This window comes from Tachypleus tridentatus, chromosome 10, assembly GCF_004210375.1.
Source record: "Tachypleus tridentatus isolate NWPU-2018 chromosome 10, ASM421037v1, whole genome shotgun sequence".
Lineage (NCBI taxonomy): Eukaryota > Metazoa > Arthropoda > Merostomata > Xiphosura > Limulidae > Tachypleus > Tachypleus tridentatus.
Genome location: NC_134834.1, coordinates 143,707,733 through 143,720,455, shown reverse-complemented (window position 1 = coordinate 143,720,455; position 12,723 = coordinate 143,707,733). Strand labels below are relative to the sequence as shown.

At 29.9% G+C, this 12,723-nt stretch overlaps 1 pseudogene across 1 annotated transcript in view; it reads left to right on the top strand.

Annotated features, from left to right (window-relative positions):
* LOC143228528 (uncharacterized) overlaps positions 1-12,723 on the top strand; it is a 221,980-nt pseudogene that overhangs the window by 194,480 nt on the left and 14,777 nt on the right. Inside the window, exons 22-27 of the transcript XR_013015345.1 lie at positions 2,065-2,193; positions 3,981-4,235; positions 4,567-4,695; positions 6,852-6,980; positions 8,546-8,674; positions 9,703-9,831. The product of XR_013015345.1 is annotated as an uncharacterized LOC143228528 (transcript). The remainder of the gene's footprint in view (positions 1-2,064; positions 2,194-3,980; positions 4,236-4,566; positions 4,696-6,851; positions 6,981-8,545; positions 8,675-9,702; positions 9,832-12,723) is intronic.

Sequence of the window (12,723 nt, the reverse complement as noted above, 5' to 3'; positions counted from 1 at the left end):
GGTCAGAAGTCAAGAAACCTCCAACTGATGACACAAATATGATATATTCATTTCCAACAAGATAGCATTATATGGATTTAAACTGTTAAAAAAAACCTGGTTTATAATCAAAAGACACAAAATATAACAATTGTTTGCATTAACCTTTTTGCAACAGGTCAGGGGTCAAAGGCCATGTCATTGCATTTGTTGACTTTCATTCAGAAATTTACTGAACTACTATTTTATGAATTTATGTTGATAAGTGTGGAATCAAATTGTAGATTATAATTCAAACATTAATATTGTATAGGAGTTCCTTATTTAATTTAAAAGTAAATATTAAAAAACACATCCAAGTATAGACTTTAGTGAGTGATGTGATATGTTGAATGCAACACTGTTTAAAATTAACTGTTTGTGAAGTCAAAATGCTAATTTCATACAAGTTAGGAACTCAAATTACTAATATTGACAAACTAGAATATAAAATAAGAGCCTAATATCTTTTTATTTTATTGAGATGTGACTTGTGTACTGAATCAAACACGGTGGCCCTATTGAACTTTATCCATTTTTTTTAAATGGTCCCTTATATACAGTTACTTCAATGTATGACATGTGAATAACCAATCAACAGCTTAGATTATGTCCCCAGAGTGGTTTTCCCCAACAATTTAATCTTTGAAAAAGCTTCCATGTTCTTTTCATCCAAGATTTCAATGAGGTAGGTTGTCTTTAGTCTGCTCAAAGTTTTATAATTTATAAAATCTAAATAAATTTTAGTTAGTAAGCTTAATAACTTATACTGGAATATTGTGGTATCAGTGTAGTTTTTTATGATTTTTTTTGGTTATTCCATGTGTGTGTGTGTAAAATATATATATATATACACACACACACACACACACACATAAAACCTATAAAAACTTGTTTAATATCCTCCATGTGTGAAATTTTAAAAGGCTTAGCAACCTATGTCCAGCAACAACCAAGTACAAAGGTCGTGGTGAGAAGAGATAATCATTTGCTTTACTTCTTGATGTATTGTGACTGTATATTACAAAATACTAGTCCATTAAAACATAGCCAAGACAGGGAAGACTAATGGTTAGTTATATATTATTGAATAGGTGACCTGAGTTTACATGCACAGTGTGAATACAAGTTATGTAGTGTTAGTTAAGTTGGCATGACTGGAAAGTTAATATAATAAAAAATGTGTTCATATAAAGCATTATGAGACTTAAGCAAGTTAGACTAAACATTTGTATTTTTGTGTTATTTGTAGTAATTCTAGCACGAAATAAGCATAATTTATATTTATTTACTATTTTTCTTAGGTAGTTACAAGGCTCGTTAAATGACAGATCCCACATAATTGGAGTATAGAATATAACATAAAATATAAAGTATTATTGAAAACAAATATTTGAAATGTTTTTAGGAGCTTTTTCAGATTATGCAAATAATATTTGAAATGTTTGAGACGAATAGTAGTTTTTAGTCATGACATGAAATAACTTAGACTAGTAAAGAAGTAAACTCTTATTTTCACAAACAAATATTTGGTAAAAATATTAATTAAAGAATCTGATTTTTTTGTGTACAAAAACTTGTAATCTTTACTAAAAGTCTACCAAATTTTGTGAAGATACACATGATGTATCAAAAGTTATAATGCAAATGTGTGCAAGTCTGTAGACAAACTTGTGTATATTATACTGAACTCATTGCAAAAGGGTTAAGTGAGAAATAATGAGTTTCTATAGGTTCTTCTCCGACATTACATCAAGTTAAATAGACCTGTGGCTTTTCCACATTAATTACTTTTTTGTAAAATTCAGAAGTTTCTGGAGAAAAAAATCACATATTAGAATGTTATATCGTTCACAATTATATAAACACAACATTCAGAGAATATATTTACTTAAATTTTATCTTACGGTATTATAGTTTTTGTAGAATTGTTCCAGTATATAATTTCTGGAAAATGAAAAAGAAAAAAAATGTACTTCCTTTCTCAGTTAGTTTTGAGCTTTATTATTAATAAAGTGATAAATTTTCATTGGTTAATTATTTTAGCCTGTAGACCTGGGACACATGGTCCAAACTGCAAATATTTGTGCCAGTGTAAACATGGTGGAGATTGCGATCGGGTGTCTGGTGACTGTCAGTGCTCTCCAGGCTGGCAAGGGCCATCTTGTGAGAAACGTAAGTAACACGATGTGGTCTGAATATAAATTATTGTAAAGACTGCTCAGTTAAAGTTCAGAATAAGTTTAGTTTTGAGAAATTCAAAGATTTTGGTAGGTTGTGCATGTGTAAATATTGTAGGGTAATAAAGGTTGTATTTTATGTGTAATTTGCATGAGAAACCTTGTATTTCCATAGTAATAGTACTGTTAAAATTTTATTTTAATATAGTATTTCTATTTAAAAATAAAAAGATAAAGCATTTTGATTTTAATAACCATGTTTTTATTTATTGAGAATTAAGTTACTATAGCCAGATTGTGAAAACAAATATGTCAATAACCTAAACACAGGAAAGAAGAGTGCAGAAAACTAAAAAAATATTTTATTTCAAGTATTGGAAATAATTGTTTTACTAAGAGTTTTCTAGCTAAGGTTTGAGAACCCCTCAGGAGTTAAAGGTGGAACAGACCTCTTTTATAATTACTAACACATTTTGAAGAGAAGTATTTCCTCTTCTCTTTGTCTGGTTGTGATACAGAAAAAAACACACATTTTTTCTTATCACTATTGTGTTTTCCCTCTTTTTTAATAAATGTCTTTTACCACTTAACTCCTTTTGCCTTTTTTTTTTATTTGTATTTGCTACTTTAATTCTTTAGAGAATTCTAGCCCTTAAATTACTATTATAATTACTTCTCTCTACCATATTATATTTTGTTTATTTTTTTATACTTATATCATTTAACTTGCAATAATGTTTAAGCTATATCCATTGTTCTACATTCTTTATCTCTTTTTCAAAGTTCTGTGCTATTTTTATCTTGCTACATTTCTGTCTTTCCGACTCTTACAGCATGACATACCTTGGATGTTGTTTCCTCTACCATCTATGAACTGTTTTGCACATTTTCTGTCTGAAAATTCTCTGTTTTACTGTTCAAACCATCCTTTTGACATATCTTATCGATATGTCATTATTACTTCAACTGCTATTTTGAATAGTTTTGTTCTTATTTGAAAATTTGTCAAAAATATCATTTCTCTCAACTATCAACTTTATTTTTGCTGCTGTTGCTACTCTATTAGTAATGTTGTATTTTTAGTTTCCTGCTGTTATTTCTTTGAAAATAATACCCCAAATAAATAAACTGCTTTATTACCACTTTTTCTTCAATCGTCCACACCATCTTTTTTCTTCTGTTTTTTTCCTCCTTTTTGAAAAACTTGAATATTTTATTTATTTTTACTTTATTCTCAACTGTTTCTTTTTATTAAATACCCTTATGAAATTCCAATACTTTCTTACAGTTATTCTGCTTTCATTACTAGGAAAACTTTTTCGTCAGCATAAACTTAAGGTAAAACCTATTGCTTCTGTAGTACTGCACTCCTATAGTTTTTCTCACTCAGTCTTCTAAATATGCCTTACACTGATTAATAAACAAAATGTAGTGAACGTCCTTGTCTTATCTCCTTATTTCTACAGAAATGTTTTTTAGTGTTTAACTAATGAAAACCTTGTTTATTTTAAGACTTTTTTATTTTCATATTGAACCCTGTTCCATCAAAAATTGGAAGTTAGAAAGAACATAAAAACACAATGATGAGTAAAGAAAGACAAGTCCATAGTGTGCGTATGTCTCAAACACAGTCAGTAATAAGCATGTCATAGTTTGCAATGAACAGGCTTACAATCAAAGCAGTAGTACTGTATTTAGATGATCAAGTGCATTATTTTATCATTTAATGAAAATGAAGAGTTTATATTGTAGTTGTTTCTGTTGTTTTCTTGCATCTTTCAGCATGTCCACAAGGGAAGTATGGCAGTGGTTGCCAACTGGATTGCTCGTGTGAGAATGGTGCATCTTGTGATCACATCAGTGGAGCTTGTACCTGTGCTTCTGGGTGGCGGGGAACATTCTGTGATCGACCCTGTCCTGATGACTTCTATGGTCAAGACTGCCAACATAAGTGTAGTTGTGGGGTAGAAGCTCGATGTGATCATGTGACTGGGGCTTGCATTTGTTCAGAGAATGCTGGTCCATCGTGTGTTGGAGGTAAAACTAACAACATCACTTTTTGTAAAGTTCATTTACAGTACATTGCATGTGTGGAATTGTTTAAAATACAGTGGTATTGTATTCTTGAACATTTATAGAGTCAGTTAAAGTAAACATCTAGTGATTGGAAGGAGTAAATATTATGGAGAAAATTATATTAATTAATCTAATTCAAAGTATATTAACTTTTCGGCAGCAAGTATTTGCTATTTTTATGTGAATATTTTTGAACAGGAAAGCTGTATACTTTAATATTCTTCAGGATTAAACTTGCCAAAATGTAAATAGCACTCTGAAAGATCTAAAAACAATTATTTCTTTCCACTAGGATGTCCACCTGGTCACTGGGGTAAGGATTGTAAATCTAAATGTCACTGTATGAATGGAGCATCTTGTGATCCGAAGTCAGGAAAATGTGACTGTCCCAGAGGTTATTATGGAAAACTGTGTGACAAATGTAAGTAAAATATAATATAATAAGGCTATCTAATCTTCTAAATATTATGAAGTATCTTTCAGGATTGGATAAAATTACTTTACAAATGAAATTAAAACTCCACAATATATTGATAGTCTCCATGAAAACAGTGATATTTTATGTGTATATATATATTAAAATTTAAAGGTTGAGTGAATTTGTTTTTAAATTATTTTTAGTTAAATGTCAGTGGTTTCCAATTTAAGACTTCATATTACAAGATGTTTTATTTTGTACATTTATGTCTGTACTATTGATAACTGTCTTCTTCAGTTTCTCTTCTTTTCCACAATAGTTGGTTTAATGCTACACATTTTTGTCTAAAAAGTACTGAGAAATTTTTAGCCACTGCATAGCAGCTCATATAAATGTTCTAAGTTGTTTTTTATTTGTATTTTTATGTATAAACTTTTAGCTCATAGCTCCATCATTTCTAGACCAATCTGATCTAATTACAATTTTGGACTCAGGAGATTACATTGATGTAATTGACCATGCCCAAGGTCTTATAAATTAATTTACACTAACTTTGTCTGAATGACTTTTAATTTGATGGTAAGATAGTAGAGATCCTGATGAGTTTTTTTTTATTAGGTTGAGGAATAATTTGTGAGCGTTTTTAAATAATTTCATTCAAGCATTACATGCAAGACTATACAATACTTCAATGCATGAACACATTACACCCAAAACATTTATTATGATACTTTATTTCATGTAATACCTAGGTATATAGTATGCATTGTTTTAAATGAAATTGCAAGAAATTAAATGCGAAAAGCAGATGGTGTCGAAAATGCTCGATTTTGTCCACTTGACATTCCATTTAATGAGCTGAAAATGAAAGCAAAAATTAAAGACATATGAAAATCAAACACACCATCTATTAGAGGAAAAAATTATCTACCAAATGACATGAAGTATTTTGTGAAAGCGTTTCATTTATGAATATATTTTTTTAACTTGAAAAAACGCTCACGAATTATTCCTCAACCCAATATATACGCACAAATAAACATACATTTAAATGAATAACACTTTTCCAAATATTATTAAACTTAATTCCAGTATGGCTGATGAATGGCTGTTGCAACCTATGAGAACACTGCAATTGTTGGTTGTTTTTTTTGGTTTGGCTTCTGTCACACATACATATACAGACATATATTTGGAGATAATAGCTTGGAACCCAAGTTTTACCTTGGTAGAATGTTGGTTCTGATGCAGGAGTGAGGTATTTAAAATACTAATATTGGAAGCTTTCAGCTAGATGCTACATTTGAGAATATCAGTCAGTCTACATATCATTAGTTTACCAAATTACTTTATTACGCATGTGCTGTAAACAGTAGAGAACTGACCTTATCATACAGTACCACCCTGCAGTAACTGGATATCATTTAGATAACATCTGGGACAAAATTGAGTTTTTAAATTCATTACCTCCATGTTAGAGCTACATAAATAATCACGTTATTTCTTTTATATAGATCATTCAATTTGTGGCATATTTTTTCAACCATAGGTTTTTTTCCTAGAGATATGTTCAGATTAACTCTTCTATATTAAATTTTGTCATATATTGTTACCTTGTTATGAGGATTAATTACCTGTACTTCAATTGAATATTTAACCATGCATCTTGTTTCCCTTTCATTTTACACAAGGTTTAACCAATATATTAGATGTATGTAGTGTAGAAATACTTACTTGTAATCAAAGAATAGTTAGATTATATTAAAAAATTCATTACAACTATATATTATAAAGTTAAAAAACAAATCTCTAGGAGGATTTATATAACTCCTTATAGTCCTTCAGACCTAAAGGAATGGTCAAATCTGAGTTATTTTAGCTAGTGAAAAGTTATTTTTTCTTTAATTATCTCTAATAATTGTTTCATAAGTAGCAAATATCAGTTAAATTGAAGATAATGCAACCAGTAAAACACCAGAAAATAACCATATCTATTAAAAAGGCAGAAACTAAAAATTCATCTTGAAATTCTCTTTACATGTATCATTGAAATCTTACATTTCATTTCTGGCTGACACATTTGTCATATATGGAATATATTAATAATAGTTGACTATCTGAACACTGTTGGAATTCTTGTGGTTTGTGGCTCTTTATAGTATGTCCAAAAGGGTTCTATGGTAAAAACTGTGAGAAGCCTTGTGGGTGTCAGAATGGAGCAAAGTGTCATCCAGTGACTGGTCATTGTCACTGTAAACCAGGTTATAAGGGAGGCTATTGTGAAAAAGGTATGTTTAAAGTGAGTGTATTTATGTAACAAGCAAAAATTGACAAATACTTTCATTAAAATATATTTGGTATAGTCACTATTTCAGAGGATTTTAGACTGACTCAAGTGTGCTTCATGGACTGCATTTGTTTGAAATGAACAAATGACTGTTTTCATATCTGTGCTGTGGTAAGGGTTTCAACAAGTAGATCCTAATTATCTACTCTTACAGTTGGTGCAGGTAAAATCCAAGAAAATCTAATCCAGTATGAATCATAAGGCACTTGTACTGTTTGTATTGGCATGTAAATGTAATTCCTACTATACACATGATCTTATTTCACTTGAAACACTTGGTAAGAGGAAATACCCTTGAGAATAGGTTCATATATGCCAATAAGATATTTAAAAAATCTAAATATTACAAATGCATCAAATATAAGATATAGGGGCTATTTAAAAAAACATAATTTAATTATGTGATAACTAGTGGGTCAAAATATGCATATCATGACTTTTACAGAATTAATTACAAATTTAATTAAACAACTTTGTTATCAACTCTTTATATTATGTAAGTTTTAATTTCTTAATTTTAAAAAGAAATATATAAATAAATTCTAAATCTCTTTTTCTCTGCATCTGAGATCTGAATTCACCAGTTTAGATTTTTTTCTGCCCTTAAATGGGTTTCAGAGTGTCAAACTAATTAGAAACATGTACTATAAATGTTAATGAGGCAGAATATAAAATCTGAACCTCCAGTCTTTGTGTGTTACTGAGATGTTACTATGTATGTCTGACCTATATAGCACATTCTTTCAAGATGCCTACAATATTTCTTTAACTTGCTATTGGACATGTTTAGAACCAAAATTCTAAATCTCTTTTTCTCTGCATCTGAGCTCTGAATTCCCCAGTTTGTTTGTTTGTCATTCATTGTATGCAATAATTGTGTTTCAGCTCAAAGTACCTAATGGAAATGTTTTAAACCTGTTTATAGCTTAATTCAAAAGTCAGATAAATTACAGTAGTTTTAGAACATTCTGTTCTAGTACCTGGTATATTTTTTGTGTTCTAATATCCATATTTGAAAGCATCATGAAATAGTTTATAGACAACCAAGGTAATCTGGAAAAGTAATTTTGTCAAAGCATGCTCATTAGTATGAATAGACCTTAAGCCTAAACTTTTGGTGTTATATGTATATTTTTATTTATTGTTTTATATTTTGATAAAAACTAACCAAAATGGTAGCATGTGTGTAATCTTCACATTATAGAGATCAGCACCAGAGAAGATTGGTTAATCTTGTGAGAGAAAGTAAGTACCTATCAGAAATACATTTTCCATATAGGAAAATTATAATGCAAGAAAGCGGAAAAATAACTAAAAAAATTGAATTAATTTAATTATATTATCTTGAATAAAGTTTTAATGGTTGTGGTCATTTGACTATCTTGTGATGTACATTTAAGGTAAAAGGAAACATGTACTTCGTGGGCCTCAACAAAACACATCAAGTTGCTAATGTTTTAAATGTTATACATTTAAATCCTATATGTATGATTTATTTATTTTTAGTTTGTCCTCTTGGGTTTTATGGAAAACACTGCATGCAGAAATGTAAATGTAAGGATGGCCAACCTTGTCATCATATTACAGGAAACTGTAATTGTCCTCCTGGTGAATCAGGACAACAATGTGAAATTGGTAAGCTGTGTAAATGTGAACAAATATTCAAAATGTACAAAGGAAAAATTTTTAGGTTACCCTTTAGTATGGCAGGAATGTCCATTTAGTGTAATTAGTGTTAGGCTTTTATCTGTTAATCAATGCAGCAGATCTTTAATGAGCATATAATTCAAAGCATTTTAATTCATATTCTTTCAGTAACTTGTGATCTATATTAATAAACTCTCCACTAGCTTATAACTCTAAAAGCTTCCCAAAGTGAAAAGTATGTACTAGTTTGTAATTCAGAAAAGTAAACCTTCCACTACTCATAGCTCAAAAGAACAGACCCTTTATTAGGTTAGAACTCAAAGTACTAGATCGTCCACTAACTTAAAATGTGAAGTAACAAATCCTCCACTAGTTTGTAAGTCAAAGTTTAAAAAAGAAACAAAAAAAACGTTCCACTAACTTCCGAGACAGTAAGAAACCTTCCACTAGTTTGTAAGTCAAAGTAAAAAAAACGTTCCACTAACTTGTGAGACAAAGTAACAAACCCTCCACTAGTTTGCAAGTCAAAGTTTAAAAAAAAAAAAAAAACGTTCCACTAACTTCCGAGACAGTAAGAAACCTTCCACTAGTTTGTAAGTCAAAGTAAAAAAAACGTTCCACTAACTTGTGAGACAAAGTAACAAACCCTCCACTTGTTTGTAAGTCAAAGTAAAAAAAACGTTCCATTAACTTGTGAGACAAAGTAACACATCCTTCATTTCTTCTCAGAAAATACTGTTGTCTTTTGACAAACATAACTGATTATAAACATTTTTTTCCAGCTTCCATGAAATTAGTTATTAGCATTATAATCCAGTTGTATGGATTTTATCCAGTATTTTATTCTTATACTAGACACTGGCTCAAGACTGCTTAATAATTTTGAAAAAAGTGGCATTTATATTTAAATAATAAGCCATTTTCACAGCTAATTCTGCCTGTTTCCACCAGTTTCTTTGTTTAATTTGTGTCATTTGAAATATTTCAGATCTTAACAGTATTTTATTATTTGCTAGAATGTCCACCAGGAACGTTTGGACATAACTGTCAAGAGAAATGCAAATGCCCATCATATGCACTTTGTGATCCAGTTAATGGAGAATGTTTGTGTAAGCAAGGAACTCGTGGGCCTGAGTGTTCTCAAAGTGAGTGGACCTTTAGTTAAGAAAACATATCAGAAGATAAGTCGTACACAAAACACATGTTAATTAGAATATTCATGTAGTAGTTTCTTTGTTTGACTTCTCAACTGTGATATTTTTATTACTCATTTGCTGTCATCAAAGGTAAATCTTTTTTAAGAGTAATCATAAACCCCAAGTTCCTGATAGACTTTAATTCTGTCAAATTGCACTTTGATAAAGCACATCTTGGAAGGCAAAGGCAAGTTGAGAAGTCTTGGTTCAAACCCCAGTTAGGGCAGATTTCATAACATTCTATTGCTTGCTACGTTATTGCTCAGATAATAACTAGCTCATACTCAAAAATCATTTGAACTGTGTAGCTGGTAAATTATAAACCATCAGTGTACATACTTGGCTTTTCAGTTGGCTATATATTTGTGATTGTTAGCATCATTATTTGTTGACAAATGGTATCCTCATAATTCAGATCAAGAACAGTCCTTGAAGTTCCTACATACTGATCTATAGATTTAGTGTCACAGCTTAACAGTGGACTTTGGTTCTTTTTTTAAGCAAATATCAACATTTCAGTCCATAGGAGTGAGCCATCTTCAAGCAATGTATGAATAACTACAATTATACTTTCAAAGTTTAAATATTATTATTGACAAAGCAAGAGACGAACTATAAATATTTAACAAGTGTGGCAATAATTATTTACAAAAATTATGAAAATAGAAAACAAATATAACATGGAATTATATGGATCATAATTAGTAGAGATAGTGAGGAGTTCCAGAATATTCACTCAAAGAAGGTTTTTACGTTTACATCAGTACAGCTTCTGTGATTTATCTTCTCTTTATATCACTTTCACTTCATAGGATGCTGTTGTTTTTCAATGAGTTATTTAGTTTCTTGTAAAAGTTTCTTTCAAATTTTTTTAAACGTTTTCTCAGTTTCCACCCAGTTTCACTTGTGCTATATTTTATTTCATATATTATTCCTTTGCTGTGTTTTGTTTCAAATAATTTTTCCAAAAGTATTTTTTACTTTTATTATTGGCTTTTATAAACAAATGAGTTTAATGCTGTGGTTTTTAATGAGTTATTTCTCCATTGTGACAAGGTTGTCACTGATATATTCAGTGAAATAAATAGTAATTGTGATAGTTTTGTGACTTGTTATTGTTTTGATTTCACTTACTGTTTCTTTTTAACTTTTCTCTTGGGCTAACCATTTTTGTGGATGAAAATATCATATATTTTCCTTAATACACAGTTTAAATTGTCAGAGAACATATGTGCAACTGGAATTATACATTTTAAATTTCCTAGTTTTTGTTGTGAATCATGTGCAGACCTCCAGTCTGCATTTTCTTTGAGTACATGTGGCTGTATATAAGGTTTCTTTTCTAGTTGAATTAGGATGACATTGACTAACATGGTGGATGAAGCTCTGCCAGCACAAAATCCATCAATTGTTGAATTGAAAGTAAAACTTTGTTGCTAGGTCAATTAATGCCACTAAAGTTGAACAGGTTATTATAAATCTTTATTAATGTCATCAGTGACAGTTTCAATAGCTTGCTGGAATGCTTTTTCTAAAGAAATACAAATTTTGGGTACTGAAGCTCATCCATTTAGTTTTATGGTTCACTTTATTCTAGGATTGAAGAAAATGAGATGTGTTTTTGATTGCATTTTCAGAGGTTTGTATGTTGAAATGATTTGAATAAGAAAGATGTCAAGCTTGTAGTTCAAAGTGCCATGAGTGGACAAGATGTACTGTATTTGTTAGTGGTGTTTTATGCACCTTCAGTAAACTGTAGTTGTGGTTATTCTTCTACACTGTAATTGATTACTTGTTTGTTGACACTTGCATTGCTTTTCTTCTTTTTTTGTAGTTCTTGTAAATACAGTTAGTCTACTTACCAAAGATGGGACTTACATTTTCATCTAATTCTGTTTTTTTTGACAAGTGGCCTAAACTTGTTTATTATAATACAACACAGTGACTCTTGTTTACTGGTTTTATTTCCTTTGTCAATTACCATGATTGAAATAAGTTGTTTTATAATTCCCCCTATTCGTTTTTTTTTTTTTTTGTTTAAATTTGGTTTACTCTTGTTATACTTGTGCCTTGATAGAAAAGATTTCCCAAATATTTTTATTAGGTCTGTTTTAGGTTGGGACAGTAATTTATTTTGAATAGTTTTAGGAACTTTGAACTCAGTTCATTACCTTTGTTTATTTGCTTGAGTTTTTAAGTTTTTACTTAGTTTCTGGTAGAATAGTTTTATTTTATTTTCTTGCATATGATCATAGTTCAGAATTAGTTTTTTACTTATATACTTACATCCTTCATGCATATTGGTGGTAGGTAAATTTTTGTAGTTTTATGGAGAAATTGAGTCCTTTGCTTCAGTGTGAAGTTTGAGCCTTATCAAATATTAAGTCAGATAAATTAATAGTGTTGACTTCTTGTTGGATTTGTTGTTCAAGATTATTCCTTTGGCATTTCAAAATTTCAAGTTTCAATGATAAATTGATTTAGTTCATTTTAATTTTGTTTGTTGTTAGGTTTTAACTTTTTTCAACAATGTTGATAATTGATCAAGTTATTTGGTCATGGTTATATGAAGTATTTTTAACTAGCAAAACTTTGGAATGAGTTCTTAGGCTTTATTTCAGTTTCAAGGATGGACAATAATGGAGAACAGGTACATATTAAATGTGTCCTTAATTTATATAGAAGTAATTCTTGAGTTTTAAGAAATAAAAATGATTAAATTTGATATGTGGAAAATGTTACAATGTAAATGTTTTTTAAGCAATTAAAATTGTGAAGTTTCAGCCCATAGAAATGGTCAGCTTCAGGTAATGTGTGATTACCTGTGATTAATAACACTTA